Source organism: Camelina sativa, chromosome 20 (genome assembly GCF_000633955.1).
Source record: "Camelina sativa cultivar DH55 chromosome 20, Cs, whole genome shotgun sequence".
In the NCBI taxonomy this organism is placed as follows: Eukaryota; Viridiplantae; Streptophyta; class Magnoliopsida; order Brassicales; family Brassicaceae; genus Camelina; species Camelina sativa.
Window position 1 is genome coordinate 27,708,407 of NC_025704.1, and position 16,294 is coordinate 27,724,700.

The 16,294-nt window shown below is 40.2% G+C and overlaps 1 long non-coding RNA gene across 2 annotated transcripts; it reads left to right on the plus strand.

Moving 5' to 3' along the window:
• Positions 335-3,366, plus strand: LOC104771856. 2 transcript variants are annotated; one of them, XR_764954.2, is made up of 5 exons: positions 335-1,832; positions 2,047-2,311; positions 2,454-2,636; positions 2,726-2,966; positions 3,055-3,314. It is a non-coding gene; the product is annotated as an uncharacterized LOC104771856 (long non-coding RNA). The 2 variants fall into 2 exon arrangements; XR_764953.2 differs by having other exon boundaries at positions 338-1,832; positions 3,087-3,366.

Genomic DNA, 16,294 nt, shown 5'->3' on the forward strand with positions numbered 1-16,294 from the left:
ATTTGTAAAACTTCCAAATTTGGCTCTTTTCTCGTTGGCAACAAGGGTGTCGATCGATGCTCTCTAGTGTCGATCGATGCCCTCTCTCATATTCGACTCCAAGCTGATTTTCTCTAGATTATTGCTCCAAAATGATCCAAACTGCTCCACTTTGCTCCTTTCATGCTAAAAACCTGTAAAGACTCAAAAACAATCTAGAAACAAATGAAAAGACACTAAAAGACTCCTTATATCATGGTTAAAAACCACAAAAACCATGATATATCACTCAACACGGCTCCTGGTTACTCAATGGAGGAGAGAGAATATCACTACAAGAAAACATGCTTTTTCCGACTACAAATGGCGACGACATATGTAGTCGCCATTTTTAGCCACTATTTAGCGACTATTTGGCGACAATTTTACGACTACAAAAATTTAGTCGTATAATAGTCACTATTTTGCTACTACTTACCGTAGTCGGTAATTTAGTCGTAATTTAATAACTATTTTATGACTATATTGTATAACAGAACATATAGTTGTTAAATAGTCGCTAAATTAACGACTAAGATGCAACTCATGGTAAAGGTCGCCAATAAGTCGTATATCAGTCACTATTTAAGAAAATATAAATTTTCAAAATTTAACTCCAAAACCTTAACCAAACTCCAAAACCTAAATTATAAACTTAAAGTTTAAATCCTGAATATTTAATTCTTAATATTAGAAATTATTTCTTAAACCATAAAACTAAAACATAGCCATTCTTATATATACATAAAACCAAGCTTTAATGCTTAAAAGAAAATCTAATTTTTCAAAACTTAACCCCAAATCTTAAATCTTAACCCTAAACCCTATACCCCCAAACCCTTAACCAAACTTCAAAACCTAGATCATCAAATCTAAATTTTGAAGTTTAAATTCTTAATCTTATAAATTAATTCAAAAACCATAAAACCAAACCATAACCATTATATATATGTATATAACTAATTTTTCGAAACTTAACCCCAAAAAACTATAGTTTTCCAAATCCTATATTTTTATCAACACACTTAACCATAAACCCAAAACTTATGCTCAAAAACCCTTAACCTTAAATTTAAAACCTTTATAATTCATGTATAGAAATTAAATCATAGATCATTCACCCAAAATATAGCCATTGAATATCTATAAAACCAAGATGTAAAACTATTTAGTATTTACATATAAATCAGTCTTTCCAAAAACTATATACTTACAAAATTTATTAAACTTAGTCATTTTAAAACCTAAAAAAAAATATTTTTAAATCTAAATCAAGTCTAATATTCTTCTAAATTTCAAAACCCCAAGTCCCAAATCATAAATTTCAAATGTCATTTCCTGAATTATGAACCCAGAATTGCAAAGTATATATGTTTTGATCCAACAAATTACTCTTTAAATAATGAAAGCTTTTTATTGGATGATATGTAAACACATGGATTACACTATCAACCGTTGATTAATTTAATCCAACGGACAAGGTTTTTTCCAGCTCTTGTTTCTCTTTCGTCTCCTTCACGAGGGATTGATTAACTTTCTCCCCTTCTCTTCTTTAGCCGATTAACTTTCTCTCCTCCGCCCGCTGTTTCATTCTATTCGATCTTCATCTTGTCGTTGTTTTCATCCTCTCAAGTTTTTAGATCTGGTACCAGAGCATTTTTGCGGATCTCAGATCTCGTAATTACTCACGCTCTGGAGTAGCCTTCATTCACTGTCGAATCCCTGAACATGAGGAACCTACCCGTAAAGACTACTTCCGAGAACGAACCAAATTACTTGATGCTGACCGCTCTGAATACAACACACCGTCGAAGGTAAGTGTGTGTGTGTTTGCTTTCGTATTGAAATTGATAAAACTCAGAATTTTTTTTCCACTTAGTTGCTCTATACACTTCCTTTGTACCGAGTATGAAGCCAGTCCGGCTTAATTTTGATCGAATTCGTGTGCTTTAAGCGTTTTCGATTCTCTGTGGTGTTTACTTTTGGAGAAGAAGAGTTTGTTTCATTTTCAAATTTGTGTGTTCTTAGTGACTCAGGGTTTGGTGGGGCTTCATCATACGGAAGCTCATGTAGTCATACATCAAGCATGAAAAAGGATAGTGATGGCAATGACTCTCCAAGGAAGCTAGATTTGGATGGTTTGACTCCTTTCGAGAAGAATTTCTATGTCGAATCGCAGGCTGTGGCGGCTATGACTGAGGCAGAAGTTGAAGAGTATCGTAAGCTGAGGGAAATTACTGTTGTTGAGATATTACCAAACCTGTCAAGAGTTTTCGTGATGTTGGCTTTCCTGGTAAGCTGATTTCATATCCAAAAGAACTACTACTGGATTTGACTTCTGTTTCATTTGATTTAGACTGTGATCAGTTTCACTTACATGTCTATGTAAGTTCTTTTGTATATATCTACTGATAAGAGTTTTTTGATTGGCCTAGATTATGTTTTGGAAGAGATTAAGAAGGCTGGTTTAACTGAACCTACTACGCCTATACAATCTCAGGGCTAGCCAATGGCAATGAAGGGACGTGATCTTATTAGCATTGCTGAAACTGGCTCTGGAAAGACTCTTTCCTACTTATTACCTTCAATCGTCCATGTCAATGCCCAACCAATTATAGGTAACGCTTGAGTTCTGCTCGTGAAGTTCTTGTTCCTGGTTCTTGTTCGATGTTAAGTTCTTTTTCCTGGTTCTTGTTCGATGTTACAGATTAAAATGGACACTATTGAAGTCAGTAACCTGAATAGGCAATATCTATTTCGTCCTTCTCATGTTGGGCGCTCCAGGGCTAAGGTATATTTGCTTGAGCTAAGTCCAAGGGAATCCAGTTCATAAGAGAATTCATGTGACCATATAGACTCACAGTTGTTAACCAAAGTTGTTTGGGTTTATTAAATCGAGTTTAGGAGGTATATGTGAGCAACCTGAGCTCATTCTCCCTCGCTTCAAGGTATGTAAGCAGCCTGAGCTCATTCTCCCTCGTTTGTGTTTGTTAAATCCAGTTTATGTATATTTAAGCAAACTTATTTCTTCTCCAGCTCAGCTAATTTCTCTCTGATGGTGTCATTAGGCAATCTGAGCTCATTCTCCCTCGCCTTAAGTTCCTTAAGAAATGCTTCCATCAGCTCAGCTTCCTTTCTCCTTGTCTCGGTCTTTGCAGTTTGCTTCAGGTCAAAATCTTCAACATTCATCTCAAAAGCAAAAGACTTCTTGGGAAAGCAAAGCAACCTCCTTCTCCGTCGCTTCAAACATTAACCCTTGATGTTTGTGCATTTCCAATATTTACTTTCTTTTTTTAGTAGTATGATGTATTCTTTGTATTCTTATTTTTAACTATGTTTTTAGTTTTATTTTGTAATACAGTTTTTTTTTGATATTATGGTCTCATAATAATAAATATAGTATTTTTTATTTTTAATATCAATTCATTCCAATAACTTATATATATTTAAAAATAATTAATAAAATATATATATTATCAAAATAGTATATATATATATAATGCTGTATAAATACAATATTGTTTAAATACATAATCATAAATTAGTCCTCAATTAGTCACTAAATTTGGTGACTACATTATGACTATTTAGAATAGTCGTAAAATAGTCGTAGTGTAGTCGTTAAATTTAGTGACTATATTACGACTACATTTACGACTACGCAAAATAGTCGTAATGTAGTCGCTATTTGGCGACTAATTTTACGACTATTTATTTTAGCGACTCTCGATTTACGACTACTGGTTTTAGTCGCTATTTAGTCGTAACACACTGTTTAGCGACTAAATAGTGACTAATAGTGCAGTCGCTATTTGCTTGTTTTCTTGTAGTGTATGATGGAGACTGAAAACAGCAAAAGTTATTCCCAAAATTGGCTAAATCTAGGTCTTGTATTGTATTGTTGTGATATGATGGAACCTATGTTTTGTATTGTTTGTTGTGCTATGAAGGAATAAACAGCTGATGGATAATCATCTGTAGGGTAATCGTTTTTTTCAATTGATTTCATGAGTAAAAAAGATTTTTTTTTTTGTCGTTTTAGTTCTTTTTCTTCCTATCCTTTACAAAAAGATAAAAATATTATAAAACTTTCATATAAAATAAAATTTCGATCCATCAACAATATCTTGGTATTCATACTCATTGAGTTAAAATCTATATGTAAATAAGTTTGATAATATTAAACCCAATCTGAACAATTCAATATTTTATGTTGCGTATTACTCATACAATTCACTAACACAACTCTGAAGTATGAAATACCAAATATTTTAGATAAAAAAATTGATAAAAAAAAAACCCTGCATGGACGTGCATGTCAATATCCCTAGTGATTATTATTATGAGAAAAAGTAGAGCAAATCAGACTTTTTAAACGATTTCCCACTAATTAATCACGGTACCGAATGGCAACTTGATTCGGGGCCGTGGGCTTTGAGGAGGCCCATATGAAGGTACGATCGTGTATCTTAGCCTTTAACCGAGCACTCACCACTTATCTTTTTCTTGATTTTTGAAGAGGCAAAGACACTGTCTTTTTTTTTTTTTACCTTGGCGTACCCAAATTCATTTTCTTATAGCAGTAGAAAATTTTGAGGTAAAAAATGAATTGTGTCTTCTTTTTTTTTACAACTCACTGTTTGTCCTCTTTGGTTGTCTATCAATAAACTTTTTATGTCAAAATATTTTTTTTGACTTTACAAGACTTGAGTGTTATTGTCGACTGTTGAGAAGTGTCGTGTGAGGTGCTTGTTCCCTTCCACCTTCTTATTTTTTGTCACTAATGTCACTGTCTATTGCAGGTTTGTCGTGATTTTGGGTAGCCGTTGTTGAATTTTTTGTTAAGTTCCTCTGTTGAGAAACGTAGATAACACATTTGTTTTTCTGTATTTTTTTTTTTAAATAGTTTTTGGACACTTGCTGCATTTCCCAATTTTCGTTTACTTCCACCTTTCGAACTTCGCAGTTGAAGCACCGAACCAGCGAAAGACACTCTTGACAAGTTCAAGGTGCCACAAAGAGGTGGGGCCACTTCATTCGTGCATAGTTCAATATGTCGAACTAAGAGTCATGGTGGCTGTTTAGAAGTTAACCCCCTGATAGTCTTAACCAAAGATAGCATCTTTGACATTAAGTGAGTTTACAACGTGGTTCTAAGATGTCCTTAACCTTCTGAGTGGGTGACAGATGCTTGGTTAGACGAAATTGCCGTTTACGAGACTAATTTTGCATCGGGTTTGCGAGAAGTAATACCATCCTTGATCACGAAAATGGCTACAGTTCTCTCCATTTCTCCTGGCCAGTCCTCCTCATTAGTGTGGAGAGTATTGGTGGCTACTCAAGCCTTTGGAGAGTTGCACTCACATTGACAAGCTTGCACGCGAAGAAGGGAATAAACCATATCTAGTGTATTATTTTAGCAAGTCTCTCTTAGAAGCTGAAACAAGGTACATCCATCTTGAGAAGTTAGCGCTTACATTGATAACAACAGCAAGGAAGCTATGTCCATACTTATCAACTCCATCCTATCGTGCTAGTGACCTCATCTCCTATAAAAGCGGAACTCCACAAGCCAAAGGTGTCATGGAGATTGGCTAAGTGGGTAGTTGAACTCGGAGAATATGACGTTGTATACAGACGGACCACATCCATAAAATCCCAAGTGTTGGTTGATTTTGTCGTAGAGTTTGCACCAAACATGAACCTAGAAGTGACAGAAGAGGTGAAGATGATCCATGAAGGGACAAGAAACAGTGAATGGAAGCTCTATGTCAACGGTTCTAGCAACATTCGAAGAATTGGTCTCGGCCTTCTTCTTACGTCTCCAACAGAAGAGATAGCTTCGCGAGTAGTTGATGCAACTTCTGAGCAACTAAGCAGAGTATGAGGCACTGATAGCAGGTCTGACATTGGCTCGAGAGTTCAGAGCTCAAAACTTAGAAGTCTTTAGCGAGTCACAACTAGTCATCAACCAAACCCAAGGGGATTACCAAGCCAAGGATTCTAGTATGGCTATGATGTGTCTGCATTTTATAGGGTTTTAACTATAGTTTTTAGGTTTGTTTTGATTCTTTTCCTAGGTCCAAGTGTGCTTTTAGAGTCTTTTTAGTATTTTGTGAGTCTTTACAGGTCCTAGGTGACTCTAGAGGAATCTGAGCGTTTTGGGGATGAAAATATGTATCTGGAGCTAAATTGGTTGAAAACTGATCGAGCTAGAAGGCAGATGGAATAAAAGCAGAAATACGTCCTGGATCGACTGATCCTCGTGAGATCGACCAATCTCGTCCCCGACGCAATCTTTCCTTTTTCGTTTTAAACCGACTTTTTAGGGATTTATTTTGTTATTTAAGCACGGGGCTCAACCCCTAGAAAAACAACTTTTACTCTACGCCGTTTTTGAGCACTTGTAAGCTTGGGAGAAGATCTCTTATCCTTTCTAACCCTTTGGAGAAGAATTCTGAACCCTAATATTTTCTCTTACAATTTAATTATGATTTCTTCATCCTTGTTTTGTTGTGCTTTGATTTTGATGTCTGAGTAGTTTCTCTGTTGGGTTTCGGGTTTCAAAAGGGGGTTTTATGATTTATTGATTTAGGTTGTTAGATTTGGGATTGATCTATTGTGTTCTTCATCTATTGTTGTTCTTATTGCTTAAACTAGATTAGCTACCTAGCTTAAGATCTTAGGTTTAATTCACCTTGGCATCAAAAGTGTTGTTGAATTACTTAAAAGAACATAGGTGAGCAAGGTGATCCTAGCCAACGAAGGTTGAAGTTAAGGCACCTTGTGAACAAATCAAACTTGAACTTATTGCTTGCTAGGATTGTTTAGATTCAAACGACGGCTTAGGGTTCATTCAATTCCTTGCATAGAAAACTAATGCTGCGACAGTAGGTTGGTTTTATATTTGAGATTTGAGTTCAAGAACGGTTCCTAAAGCTATCCCAATCCATCACCCAAATTCGTGATCATAACCCTTGATTGATTCCCTGCGCCCAATACTTTCTCTTAATTTTACAAACTCTTATTTATTTTCTGTTTTGTTCGGTTACTAGAAAAACAATCTTTTTATTGCTTTAGCTATAATCGGTCTAAATAGTTTCAAAGTGCATTGCTTGGTCTCTGTGGATTCGTCCCTAAAGTACTACGACGACACCATTTGATCGTGGTTGAGTGTGCTTTGGGTTTTAATTGAACTCTGATCAATTTGGCGCCGTTGTCGGGGACCAAAACGTCGCCTTTGAAATTTTAGATTCACGTTTAGTCTAAGGTTTCTTTATTCTAGTTACTAACGAGTTCTTGCTGCTTTATTTCTTTGTTTCAGGTGTATGCATACAAGGAGCAGCAAGAAAACTGATTTGCGCATACTAGGGAACAAGGAATTAGCACAGCTCGAACGCGAGAACCGGAGAGCAAAAGCCCAGAACAATCCTATGGCTGACGGAGAGAACACAGGGGCTAACCCACCCAATCCTCAGCTGGGAATCTTCCAACAATAGTAGAGACAGCAAGAGCAAACTGTACTGAATCCACCCGCGAGGCAAGCCACCTTAAGGGATGAGGATGCTCAAAATAGGCTATTTGCGAATCAATCTGCGTATCAACCTCCCGCACCTGCAAGGCAAGACTATGAGATTAAGCATAGTCTTATCAATCTTGTTCAGAACCGCGTGTTCCATGGGTTACCATCGGAGAGTCCTCTTGATCACATTGAGGCCTTTGAGAGGCTGACCAGTACGACGATGTCTAATGGTGTACCCTATGACTATCTAATGCTGACTCTGTTCCAGTTCTCTTTGGCGGATAAGGCACTTAGATGGCTGAACCTGTTGGATGTTGGATCACTCACCACTTGGGCACAGTGTAGAGCCGCTTTCCTGAATCACTTTTACACCAAGTCACGCTCAGCCAAACTGCGAAGTAAGATCACTACATTCTCGCAAGGAGGCATGGAGTCGTTTTGTGAAGCATGGGAAAGGTTCAAGGAATATCTTCGAGACTGCCCTCACCACGGTTACACCCAAGAAAATCTGATGAACATCTTCTATGGGGGCATCGAACAGAAGTACCAGATGGCATTGGACACGGCCAGCAAGGGAGATTTCTCCACCAACACCGCGAACGAAGCCAATGCATTGATAGAGAACCTTGCGGCAAGCAACAACAACCATCAGTAGTAGGAGAGTTTCAGGTTAGACTCCCTTTCATCGGGGCAGTAAGGATGGTTCCATCTCTCAAGAAGTATATGAAAGAGGTCCTCACCGACAAGCTCAGTCTGGAGAAAGGAGTGATGTACCTCACACAAGAATGCAGTTTTATTCTCCAAAACCGAATGCCTGAAAAATGTGGAGATCCAGAACCATTTACTCTGCCTTGCACGATAGGAGATCTCAAATTCAACAAATGCCTCTGCGATCTGGGAGCGAGCGTGAGCCTTATGCCACTCAGCGTTGCCACCCGACTTGGTCTTTATACCTTCAAGTCGACCCAAGTCACCCTCGTCCTTGCCGATCGTTCCACTCGACGTCCAGAAGGAGTATTGGAGAACCTGCCAGTATAGATTGGGAACTGCTACATTCCAACTGACTTCATTGTTTTGAAGCTTGATGAGGAATCCCAAGAACCGATTCTACTTGGAAGACCCTTCTTGGCCACGGCTGGTGCGATGATAAACGTAAAAGAGGGAAAGATCAATTTACATATGGATGATCTGATTTTGAGATTCAATCTGGAGAAAGCAGCTAAGAAACCTACAATCGATGGTCAAACCTTTTGGGTTGATACAATAGGCGAAATAGCTGATGAGATTTATGATGAGGTATGTACAAGTGATCATCTGGCTGTCGCATTGACAAAGAAGGAACAGGAGCTGGGATATCTGTCTGAGGAGACTGAGAGCTTGGCCAGGACACTCGATGTTGCGGCAGTTCTAAAACATGAAGTCCTATTCATCAATCTGCAACCTGGACTGACTAATCCAGAAACTGGACTGACTGATCCAAACCCTCTTTTGGAAACACCCGTTAAAGGCGATGGATTGACCATTCCAGGCGACAGATCAGCTGATCCCGAAACTTGCTCTGGGACCAAATTGAGTCAGGAGGATTGGAGCCAACTCAAGGCTCCAAAGTTGGACTTAAAACCACTCCCTGAAGGGCTAAGGTATGCTTATCTCGAACCTAACTCCACGTATCATGTTATCATCAATTCTAACCTAAACAATGTTGAAACTGCACTCTTGCTCTGCGAGTCAAGAAAATATAGGAAGGATTTGGACTATTCCTTAGATGACATTTCAGGTATATCACCGGAGTTATGCTCGCATCGGATTCACCTTGAAGATCCATCTAAGTCGTCCATCGAACACCTAAGGAGGTTAAATCCGAACCTCAAGGAGGTAGTGAAGAAGGAGATCCTTAAACTATTGGGAGCCGGAGTTATTTTCCCAATCTCTGACAGCACTTGGATGAGCCCAGTCCACGTTGTGCCAAAGAAAGGAGGGGTGACAGTGGTTGCAAATGAGAAGAACGAGTTGATCCCCACCAGGACGTTAACAGGGCATCGCATGTGCATCGACTACCGCAAGCTCAATGCCGCCACTAGGAAGGACCACTTCCCTCTTCCATTCATTGACCAAATACTTGAGCGTTTGGCGAACCACCCTTACTACTGCTTCCTGGACGGTTACTCTGGCTTCTTTCAAATTCCAATTCACCCGTATGATCAAGAGAAAACCACTTTCACTTGCCCTTATGGCACATTCGCTTACCGACGGATGCCTTTTGGGTTGTGCAATGCCCCAACCACTTTCCAACGCTGCATGATGTTGATCTACTCCAACTTGATTGAGGAAATTATGGATGATTTTTCGGTGTATGGCTCATCTTTCTCCTCCTGTTTGTCTAACTTATGCAAGGTGTTTCAACGTTGTGTGGATAAAAACTTTGTGCTGAATTTGGAGAAATGCCATTTCATGGTCACTAATGGGATTGTCCTTGGCCATCGAATCTCTGAGAGAGGAATAGAAGTCGACAAAGCCAAGATAGAAGTCATGTCCAGTCTACAACCTCCAAAAACCTTCAAAGACATATGCAGTTTCCTTGGTCATGCTGGGTTTTATCGCAGGTTCATAAAGGATTTCTCCAAGATAGCCAGACCACTCACCCAGCTACTATGCAAGGACATCTCTTTGAGTTTACGGCAGACTGTTTGGAAGCTTTCCTGACAATCAAACAAGCACTGATCTCGGCTCCAACAGTCCACCCACCCGATTGGGATCTGCCGTTCGAAGTTTTGTGCGATTCAAGTGATTTTGCTGTTGGAGCAGCTCTGGGACAACGCAAGGATGGTAAGTTGCATGTTGTTTACTATGCTAGCAGGGCACTTGATGGGACACAGACCAAGTACGCCACAACAGAAAAGGAATTGCTCGCCATAGTCTTTTCTTTTGAAAAATTCAGGTCCTATCTGGTCGGATCCAAGGTTATTGTGCACACAGATCACGCCGCACTGCGCTACTTGTTAACTAAGAAAGATGCTAAACTGAGATTGCTGCGATGGATACTACTACTGCAGGAGTTCGATCTTGAGATAAGGGACAAGAAGGGGATTGAGAATGGCGTTTCTGACCACCTTTCTAGGCTGAGAATCGATGAAGAAATCCCCATAGATGACCGACTCCCTGAGGAGAATCTGTATGTGGTTGCAGCCTTCATCGACTGCTACAAGGAGAAAGCCGATGTTAAGGTACTTCAATAGACAGTTAACAATTCGCCATGGTATGCCGATATCGCAAACTATTTGTGTGCTGCAGAAGAACCTCCGAACTTCAAGTTCCTCAGAGATGTGCAACGCTACTTCTGGGATGAGCCTTTTCTCTACAAGCATTGTGCTGATGGCCTCTACAGGAGATGTGTTCCAGAATCATAAGTACAAGGAATTCTTTTTTACTGCCACGGTTCTAGCTACGCAGGACACTTCGCTACCTTCAAAACCGCGACAAAAGTGCTCCAAGCAGGCCTCTGGTGGCCCACTTTATTCCGAGATGAACACGACTTTGTCTCCCGATGCGACTCTTGCTAGCGACGTGGGAACATCAGCAAGCGGAACAAGATGCCACAAAACATTATCTTGGAGATTGAGGTGTTTGATTGTTGGGGAGTCGACTTCATGGGGCCTTTTCCGCCCTCTTATGGCAATCTCTACATACTTGTTGCAGTGGATTACGTTTCCAAATGGGTTGAAGTTGTTGCAAGTCCTACTAATGATTCGAAGGTAGTCCTCAAGATGTTCAAGCACATAATTTTTCCCAGGTTGGTGTTCCTAGGGTGGTGATAAGCGATGGGGGCACTCACTTTATCAACAAGCTTTTTGCAAACCTTTTGCGAAAACATGGCGGGACACACAAGGTTGCTACCCCTTACCATCCGCAGACTAGTGGGCAGGTCGAGATCTCTAATCGAGAAATCAAAAGTATCTTGGAGAAGACAGTCAACTCAACCAGAAATGATTGGTCCTTGAAACTCGATGAAGCACTGTGGGCATATCGGACTGCTTACAAAACACCCATTGGCACCACCCCTTTTCGGTTGGTTTATGGGAAATCATGTCACTTACCTGTTGAGTTCGAGTATCATTCCTTATGGGTGACCAAGCAGATGAACTTCAACGTCAAGACCGCAGCAGAAAGACGCCTTATTCAGCTGAATGACCTTGATGAAATTCGCATGGATGCTTATGAGAACACCAAGACATATAAGGAGAGGACCAAAGCCTTACACGACAAGAAGATTATCCCCAGGGATTTTGCTGCGAATGATTTGGTCCTTCTCTTCAACTCAAGGCTAAAGATATTTCCTGGAAAGCTGCATTCTCATTGGTCCGGACCTTTTCGAATCAAGGAAGTCATGCCTTATGGTGTTGTTGTGCTCTGGGACCAAGAGGGCAAGGAATTCACTGTCAATGGCCAACGTCTTAAACCGTACCTAGTGGAATATGATCCAATTGAGGCCTCCCTCCCTTTGGAGGAACCACAAGCTGTTTAGGCAGCAAGGACAGTCAGGCTCGAGACTCTAAAAAAGCGCTCATGGGAGGCAACCCAAAGGGTTTGCATTTGTTCACCCTTCTCTTTTTGGTTTTGTTTTTCTTTTCTTAGGAATTTGTTATTTCTGTATCCTTTACAGAGTCACTCGAGAATCACGTTTGGTAGTGAGTTTAATTTTCAGGAACAGGTGCTAAACGCAGAAGATGCGAGTCCAATTCTGGATTGACTGATACCCGTTCCAGGTAAGTAAAATCGAGGGAAGTTTGAAAAAAAATAAAGAAGGAAGGAAGGAAATTGGTTTTCGGGTTTTTGAACTTAAATTGTACCGGGTTAAACCGGTTTCGTGTTCACGCCCCTTAAAACCTAATTTCTTTTATTTCTTCTTCCTTCCTTCCTCGACATCCCTCGCCGTCCCCAACTTCGATTTGCTTCTCCTCTCAGAATCCTCTCTTGCTTGATTTGAATTTTGGGTTTCTACAACTTGATCTTTCATCCTTTCCCCACCCCGATTTTTTGGTTAATCATTCGGACAAGGTAAGTGCTTCCACTCCCAATTTATATTCGATTTCGGTGATTCCAAGGTTTTTAACTTCTCAATTTTTGAGATTTATGCTACTCTCCCTTCTTCTTTACAATTGATGAGTGAATTAGTAAGATTATTTGTCCCAAATAACTCTTGGAACTAGATTTAGGCTGTTGTGGCTTGAATTTAGCATAGGCTTTTAACATGGATTGATTTAGCATAAGGTATTTTCGATTGCCTCACTTTTTCTCACATGTTGGTTATTTGCTCTTTTGTAGAAAATGCCAAAACGAAACCGAAGTGGGAAGGAGACTGCCACTCCCTCCGAAGAACCGCCAACGAGAGTTTGGAATGATGAGGACACTAAGTGCTTAAAGCTACTCGGAAAATGCAAGATGGAGCCAACTCGTTTTGTCGATCCGGCGCTTTTTGAGAAGATGGGTATGCTGTCAGATTTTGATGAGTTGGTAAAAACATGGGATTTGGTACTTTTGTTGAGCAAGCATGGGACTTGCTTGATCAGCTCGCACGAGAGTTTCTCGCCACTGTGCAAGTGGATTCGCCAGGAGATTCTGATATGATGGCCGAGCAGTGTTTGATCAGTTTCTTCCTGCTCAGGAAGCACTATGTCATCTCCATATTTGATCTCTGTGACATATTCGGTTTCCCTAGAAACACATTGTGCACTATGGAGAAGCTTGACAGTAGGACGGATGTTTGGAAACTCATTGCTGCTGGGCAATATGTTTCTCGCAGAGCCCGGCAATCTCGCATCCGCAATCCAGTCCTCCGAATCATTGCAAAGTTCCTGAGTAAAACCATTTATGCTAGGGCTGAGAATAGCACACTGCAGCTACCTGAGTTGTGTATGTTTTTCCATTGTCTTCACAGGTTCCTTCATGCTCCGGATTCACCTCTTTACCAGCAAACTCATGATGTAAACTTTGGATTCCTGCTTTCTAAGGAGTTTGAGCAGGTGCGGAGGAGCATGGCTCATGCTAAGAACAAGAGAGTTCTCATCAGCAGTGTGGTGACTCCTATCATTGAGTATTGTGGCATCGTGTTGCCACCACATGCTAAGGTTTCCCAGCGGAAGTTGCTTGACCTCAAGTACATGTTTACCAGTGAGATTTTGGTGCGTCACAACTTCTGTTACCGCTACCAGACCAAGACCGGTCAACTTCGTTACATGCTAATCCCTATGCCCTTCTTCACTTCACTCCGCAAGGCTCAGAACATCAATTTTGATCCCCCTGTTGACATCCTTCGCGATATTGATGATGTTCTTTTGGGAGAGGAGCGTGAGCCTGCAGCCCTCAGATCCCGTAGCCGCACACTACCCGCAGGGGCATCTATCTCAGTCCCTTCCACCGTCTCCTCCTTTCGATGTAAACCAGTTTCTTGCTGCACCACCTAAGGAGCCAGCTCGCACCGAGTTTGAGAGATGGGTCTATGACACTCAGCGGAAGAACAACCTGTTGCTCACTCGATTGGCTACTTGGCTCCAGAGTCTCGCACCATCCTGTTTCACACCACCACCACCAGCTCACACCACTACCAGTGACGATGAGGACGCATCTACTGAACCTCTTGGTTCTGACCATTCCGCGACATCCTCGCCTTTCCGCCAGTTCTGAGCAGCTGTTGTCTCCTTCTGGTTTATTCTGTCTCTTTTCTAGGATTTTTTTTATTTCTATTTTCTTATTTTATTGACGGAGGTCTCTTTTCCTTAGCTTTGCTTTAACACTGGGACGGTGTGAAGTAAGTCCGGGGGAGGGATGTCTCCAAGTTACTAATGTCGTTTTCTTTGGTTGTTTCTTTTGATTTTTCTTTTATTTGAGTCAGTTTGTCGTGTCTAAAAATAAATAAAAAAAAACATAAACAACAAAAAAATGGGAAACTATGATCATTTCTAGGAATTTTTTGCTTTGAACTAACACTCTTATGATTACTTTTGTACCTTTGATTTGGAATGAAGCTTGGAATGAACATGAGCAGTCTCAACACTCACCAAAAGACACTAGCCAAGGAGAATACTAAGTTGAACCAGAATTTGTCTCTAGCTTTGACAAGACTTAACCGGATTTAATTTCTTAGCTTGGGGCTTGGTATACATCGGACAAGACTCTTCCCTTCAAGCCTTACAAGACATGCATCTCCTCACAAAGTATGCTTCCCCTCTCCCTTCCCTTCAGTACTCAGTTAACAAAAAAAGAGAAGAAGAAAGAAGAAAAGGATATAGGTAATAAAAGAAGTGAACCGAGGGGTGTGCGTAAACCCGTGACTCTTTCGGAACTCATGGAAACCTGTCCACAAGAAAAGAGCAAAGGATTGATAAAATAAAATAAAATGATACCAAAAATTAGGGAGAAATCAATTCTTTGGAAGTGAGAAAAGAGAGAGGAAAGGGAGCATAAGAGGAGGTCTTGGGTGATAAGAGGTTGAAGGAGTCAACAGTTCGATGATCGATACTCCCATGGTAAGACCTCACCTTTTTACTAATTTGATGTAGAGAGACAATGATGGGGAGACTGAAGGTTCTCTAAGGTCGTGGAGTTCAGAGTAGGGAGTGTTGATCCTGATCATGGGCAGATTACAGAAAGTAGTTCTCGATTTGATGTGATGAAGAGTGCAAAGAAGAGGGTCCAAAGAATATGTGAGTTTCCACTTTCAAACCTTTTCTCTGTTCTTGAGTTTTTGTCTGTTCTTGCTTGAGGACAAGCAAAGATTCAAGTCCGGGGGAATTGATGTGTCTGCATTTTATAGGGTTTTAACTATAGTTTTTAGGTTTGTTTTGAGTCTTTTCCTAGGTCCAAGTGTGCTTTTAGAGTCTTTTTAGTCTTTTGTGAGTCTTTACAGGTCCTAGGTAACTCTGGAGGAATCTGAGCGTTTTGGGGATGAAAATATGTATCTGGAGCTAAATTGGTTGAAAACTGATTGAGCTAGAAAGCAGATGGAATAAAAGCAGAAATACGTCCCGGATCGACTGATCCTCGCGAGATCGACCAATCCCGTCCCTGACGCAATCTTTCCTTTTTCGTTTTAAACCGACTTTTTAGGGATTTATTTTGTTATTTAAGCACGGGGCTCAACCCCTAGAAAAACAACTTTTACTCTACGCCGTTTTTGAGCACTTGTAAGCTTGGGAGAAGATCTCTTATCCTTTCTAACCCTTTGGAGAAGAATTCTGAACCCTAATATTTTCTCTTGCAATTTAATTATGATTTCTTCATCCTTGTTTTGCTGTGCTTTGATTTTGATGTCTGAGTAGTCTCTCTGTTGGGTTTCGGGTTTCAAAAGGAGGTTTTATGATTTATTGATTTAGGTTGTTAGATTTGGGATTGATCTATTGTGTTCTTCATCTATTGTTGTTCTTATTGCTTAAACTAGATTAGCTACCTAGCTTAAGATCTTAGGTTTAATTCACCTTGGCATCAAAAGTGTTGTTGAATTACTTGAAAGAACATAGGTGAGCAAGGTGATCCTAGCCAACGAAGGTTGAAGTTAAGGCACCTTGTGAACAAATCAAACTTGAACTTATTGCTTGCTAGGATTGTTTTGATTGAAACGACGGTTTAGGGTTCATTCAATTCCTTGCATAGAAAACTAATGTTGCGACAGTAGGTTGGTTTTATATTTGAGATTTGAGTTCAAGAACGGTTCCTAAAGCTATCCCAATCCATCACCCAATTTCGTGATCATAACCCTTG